The sequence below is a fragment of the Zalophus californianus genome, chromosome 4 (genome assembly GCF_009762305.2).
Source record: "Zalophus californianus isolate mZalCal1 chromosome 4, mZalCal1.pri.v2, whole genome shotgun sequence".
Taxonomy (NCBI): domain Eukaryota; kingdom Metazoa; phylum Chordata; class Mammalia; order Carnivora; family Otariidae; genus Zalophus; species Zalophus californianus.
This window is the reverse complement of record NC_045598.1, coordinates 22,845,841-22,851,840: the sequence shown is the minus strand read 5'-3', so window position 1 is coordinate 22,851,840 and position 6,000 is coordinate 22,845,841.

Genomic DNA, 6,000 nt, shown 5'->3' with positions numbered 1-6,000 from the left:
GTGGGAAGCAGTCCTGCTCCGAGGCACCACTCTGCTCCACAGCCCCGGGTGAGCAGGTGCTTCTGGAAAGGAGAGCGCCGTGATTTCCTCTAATGAATGGTACCTGCTCCGTAATCGGGGCCTCGCCTCCTCTTCTGGTCCCACATTCTGTGTTTTATGTGCGACCTTCGCCAAATGCAGCCATTTCTCTTTGGGTGTAGGTGAATTAGGAAAAAAATGATTGGAATTTAAACATCCTGAAAGATATATTCTGTGTAATAATGGAACAACCCCACAGAAACCACACACATTACATTGGGAGCAGGCGGGCAGGGGTGGGCTGGAGGCCCCGCTGGGGCCTTGGAGGGAGGGGTGGGGCTGGGGTTCAGAGGCTGAAGGATAAAGGACTCACTCAGCAGCTCTGAACTGGTTGCAGCTTACAGTTTGCCTGCCTTTGAGGGGGAGGCGGGCTTACATTTACTGAGCGCCTACTTGGTGCAGGGCTGTGCCCATGCTGGACCCATCAGCCCTTACTCTGTCCCCCGGGTGGTCACTGCTGCTCCCACTTTTCTGGAGGGGAGTTTGGGGCCCTGAGGGATGAACTGCCTTGTCTGTGGTCACTCAGCTCGTTGGTGACAGGAAGGGATGTGAGCCCAGGCCTGGCTGACCCTGCTCTTTCCCCGGCCCCGTGCAGGAGGGACACGGGGATCTGTGCCTCCGGGGAGCTGGTGTGATCACATGAAACTGCCCCGAGGGCCTCCTGGGTTAGCTGGGGGACTGCCCTTTTGAGACGTCGCTGGTGGGCTGCCCACCCACTGTCCCTGCGGGGCTTCCCTCCTCATCTCCTCTCCACCTTCGGACACATGTCAGTGGCAAACTTCCTCCCCCCTGACCTTGGCTGAAGCTCTGTGTGGTTAACACGTCCTGCTGGCTGAGGTGTTCTGGAAGGTGAGCACAGCCTCCCCTGCCCCGGAGAAGTGAGGAGCACTGTGGTGGCTGGCTTCTTCCAGTCTGTCCTTCTATATCTGCCTCCAGACTCCGTGTCCCCGAATCCAGGTCTGTCTTACTGTAGTGTTGAGCTGAGATCCAGGCCGCCATGGCTCTGCCGTGGAGATTCGGAGGGGGAGGCCCTGGCTGGGGGGGTCACACTGCTGTTCAGTGTCAGAACCAGAATTCCAATCTGTTAACTAATTAGTTAGTTTATTTGGCAAACATCAATTGAGGCCTTACTCTATACCTGATCCTGGAACCCCCACCCCAAATATGGTAAAGCCCAATGTCACCTAAGGGCACAGATGCAGAGATGCCAGCCACCCCTAGCTTCCTTGCCTGCATGATCCCACTGCAGCCCCATTGGGGGGGAGGGAGGGGGCATTAACCCACTTGGTGGAGGAGGAAACTGAGCCCCAGAGATGAGGCCACCAGCCAGGGAGGGCCCAAGGTCCCCGGTCCTGGATTGCAGGTCTGCTGTTAGGTGGCAGACCACATCTCTGCTTCCCGCTCCCACTCCGTCCACCGGGGCCATTGCTAAGGACTGTCACTTCTGCCTCAGAAACGTCTCTTGACCTAGTCCAGGTTTGGACATGGCACTGCCTCACCGTATCTGGTGGTCTTGAAATGGCTGTGTGTCCATCTTACGATCCAAAGTGGCCAAACTGACTGTTCGAGGGGGCCAGGAAGTGGTGCCGAGGCACAGGTGTGAGCACACAGTAGGTGCTCAGTGGGGTCCCCTCCCCCTCCTGCTGCTGCATTCCACCTGCTGCCCCAGGACAGTGTCTGTCTCCTTCTCTGCAGTTCTGGATGTCCGTGGGTCCAGGCCACCTTCACCTCCCACTCAACCCTAGCAACATCTTTACACCCAGTCCCCCTGCCTCAGGCTCCCTCCTCATCCTTCCCTACTGAGCAGCCACTCTGCAGCACACACCTGCCCGTCTGCCCTTGAGAGAAACACACACAAACACACACACACACACACACACACACACACAACAAACCCCATCCTTGGTAGCTCCTCTTGCTTCAGGTAAAAACCTGAGCTCCTAGGCTCGGCATTCAGTGCCCTTCCAAGTTAACCTCAATTGCTCCTCAACTGAACCCACATTTCCTGCTCCTCTCCCATAGTACCCTCCCACTCCAGCCAGTAGGCTCCTCCCTCATCACGTCTGGGCTGGATGAGATCATCTAATTGAAGCAGGGCTGGTCAGAGAATGTGGGCAGGACCACTGCTCCCCTCGGAGGCCCCCAGCATTCAGTTGTCCTGGTACTGGGGGGCCGGGCTGGCTCCAGCCCCTGTCCTGGGGTCTCCCTGACCCTGCTGCAAGGCTCATCTCTGGTCTCTCAGCTCGGCGACCCTTCCTTCCTCTGAATTCTTGCTTTGCCTCTTGGGGTATCTGCCTCCCAGCATCTCCCATGCTGAAGCTCCTTAAAAGGAAATCCACAGCCTGGAATCATTCCTGTATTGCAGAGAGCAGGGAAATGTTAATCACTAGCGCCTTCCTTGTCTTCTTGCGGCCCCCCATCTCTGAGCTCTGTGATAAAGGAAGTAGGTCCTGGGCAAAGGCAGGCCACAGCATTCTGAGACGCCTTTCCCTGGCCTGGGAGAGGACAAGTAGCGAGGGAGGATGAGGAAGAAGAGGAGGCAGAAGGTGGGTGGCGGAGCAGGAGAGACAGAGGCGCATAAGGAGGAAAGCACCGCTGGGTGTTTGTGCTGGGGCGGAAGCACGGGGCTTTGAGAACACAGCCAGGCCTCAGAGGACCCCGGGAGGGACAGCAGCTTAGCGTGGGCGAGACCAGTGACACCTGCAGAACTGGGTATTCGTTTTTCTGTCGCCCATGCCTGGAAAATGAAACCTCCGTGCCGCTTGGCTGTGCTAGCAAGTTGATTTGCCCAAAGACAATAGAATGTACCGCCATGCTCTCCTGCGTGTCCCGGGTGCAGATGCGGGCAGGGGGAGTGTGGGGTCACGCAGCGGCCGTCACGCCAGTGTAGCTTCTGAGAGCCCCGGGGTGTGCGCAGTTGGGGCCACAGGGGCTGGGGGCACTGGGACCTTTCAACCAAAATGGGTTACCGTTTCTTCATGACCGGAGACCCTGACTCTGTGTTAGGCCACCTAATGGGGAAGAGGTGCGAGGATGCTGGTGGGGGGGGAACGGGGCACCCTCTGAATGTCCCTGGATCTCACTAGCTGTGGATGGAAAAAGGGGGCATCTAATAGGTAAACTTGGATCTCGCCAGCTCTGAGTTCCTCCCGCACCTGAGTGAACTGCAGTTTCTTGCAATCCCTTCCCCCGCAGTTTGAGGATCCCCCAGGGGTCTCACATGGGCTCAGAAACCAACCCACTAACTGCTCTGGTCCCCGGATGAAGGCTGTTCTGTGCCCCCTTCTGCTGTCACTGGGGAAGTCTCTGGAGGTGCCTCTCTCAGCTGCCCTGTTGGCCTTGTCCCAGTGGGGATGGCGATGTCAGTGTCCATGTCAAGGGACCGGTCCCAATAGCCACAACATTGGTCCCTGAGCCCAGGGAGGGATACAGCCCGAAGGGGGGGCTGGGGAGCAGGCAGCTAGGCCCTCAGTCCAGCTCAGGTGGCCACTGCCCCCGGAGCCCCTTCCTGGCTCTGCCCCTCTGAGCTTCAGGGTCAGCCCCCCGCAGGCTGAGCTCCCCCGCCAGCACAGTGAAGGCTCCTGGCACCAGAACAGGCTCCCTGTGGTGCCCGAAATCCCCATCAGCACATTATGCCCCCTGGGGCCAGCATCGGCCTCTCCAGAGCCCCTGAGGAGACCACCAGACCTTAACCCAGTGTTGGCTGTGAACACCCCCATGGTTCCTGCCTCCCCACCCAGAGATACCACCCCCACCGCCACCCCGTTGTGTTCCTATTTCAGCTCAGCGCCTCTCTGATCCAGTGTGCACACCCATGGGACTGGGAGGGGTGGAGCTAGGGGGCTGCAAGAGCAGGGAGAGGGGGGTGCCTGTACCTTCCTAGCATCCACCGCACGCAGCCCTGGCTGGGCCGTCCCCACCGTGCGGAAGCTTCACACCAGCCCCGGGCTGTAGGATGGTTCTTCTTGTGCTTGTCTTCATTACTTCCTTCAGGGAGGCAGAGCAGGTCCTGGGACGGAATCCTGGCTCCTCCGCTGACCTGCTGGGTGACTCCAGGGCATGACACTTAGCCTTCCTGAGCCTCAGTTTGCGCATCTGCAAAATGGTGATAATATCAGTACCTGCCTCAGCGGGTTATCTGAGGATCAAGGGAGCTGAGGCTTGTAAAGTGCTTCGGTTGGTGTTTGGCACCTTCAAGCACTTGTAGGTGTTTGCCACCAGCCACTGTTCCTCTGTGGTATAAATGAGCCTCGTGGAGCTCAAGTGATTGGTGAGGTCCCAAAGCTTCCAATCCCCTTCTTCTGGTACAAAGCTCCTGATTTGCTTTTGGGGAACTCGCTCCCCCCCCCCCATCGTCAGTCCTCAGGATCTGAATGAGGCATCCTAGACCCAAGCCCATGGGACATCCCGTTGGCCACGGCCACCATGATGGGTCCTGAGGGGTGTGTGCCCAACTGCGCGAGCCTGGAGCAGCCTCCACCCCAGCAGGTGCGTCGTCCTGCAGCCGTGTTGTCTCCATCCTGGGAGGGTCTGTCTGAGGGGGCAGCCAGCCCGGAGTCAGGAGTAAGAGAGAGGGGACAGAAAGTAGGAACTGGGGAGGTCTTGGGAACCCCCTGCAGGATGTCAGATCAGAAACTGAAACTTCCCACAGATTTATCAGTCACTGCAGCCAATAATTTCCTGTTTTCAGTCAGTTTGAGTCAGTCTTCCATCACTTGCGCGACCCTCCCGGTCACCACATCTGTAGGGAGGGCTGCGCGCACGGGGCCCAGGGGGCCACGTTTCCTGAGCTGCTCAGAAGCGGGGGCTCCGTGTTTCTTCCCACATCATCACACACAGCGCCACCCCCCTGAAAACCCATCTAACCCATTTTCGTAAGGGGACCCTGAGGCCCACAGACATGCTATTCTTTCCCCAAGGACCCAAATGTGAGTACCCACCCGGGCTGAGTGCTCAGGCCCTGGGGTGTCAAGGTCAAAGCCCAGGTGACCTTGGTCTAGCCATCAGAGCCTGTCTCCCGCAGCCCCACCCCACCCAGACCAGCCTAGAGAGCTGCCCAGGCAAGTCAGAGCCCCAAACCTGGGGGAGGTGTAGGAGGTGGGGCCAAAATCTGAAAAGATTATCGATAAAAGATAATCGAAACACTTAGGATTTAAAAATAATGATAATAATTTTAAAAGAAATCTATTAAGTTGATGAGCTGTTAGAAGGGGTAAAGAAAACACACACCAAGTTAGAGGGCCAAGTTCACTCTGCATCTAAAAGATCAGCACCCCTTTTCTCTGCCTTGCCCCCTCTCTCCAGCCCTGCTCATCCCCCCTCCCCTCCTTCCCCTCCTTCCCAGATGTGGCCCAGCAGTTCCATTTCCTTGTGACCACAGAACCCAGCACCTTGCTCCGCCCTGAGCTGGCAGTGTGGGGAGCCACCCCGCCACCCGCCTTCGCTCTCGCACGTCCACAGCAACACTTGGGACCAGGAGCTGGCAGGCCTGGAGGAGAGCATACAGGGCTGAGCTGGGCCTCCCCAGGAGGATAGAGCTGAGGCAGCTCAGGTGCGGTTGGGGTTCCCTGCCCACCCCCCAATAACGAGGCCTGTGGTAATGACCCACCGGCATTTGCCTCCAGTGGCCGAGCAGATCCTGAGTCTCCCGCACCTCCCCTCAGCTGCAGCGGTGGGGGTGCCAGGGGGGCGGGGGGACGACTCTAGGAATGGGCATTAGGGAGAAGGACCCTGGGGCTGCATTGTAGTTTCTTATTCAAAAGGACAACAAGCATGCACACAGTCAGGACAGCGGGCACGGCCTGGGTGCCCCTGTGTGCCAGGGGGTCGAACATCAGGCTCAGACCATGGAGTCAGAGACAAAAACAAACCCAGGTCTGTCCCCCTGGGGGCCCTGGCTCTTCCCACTGGCCGTGCCCGGGG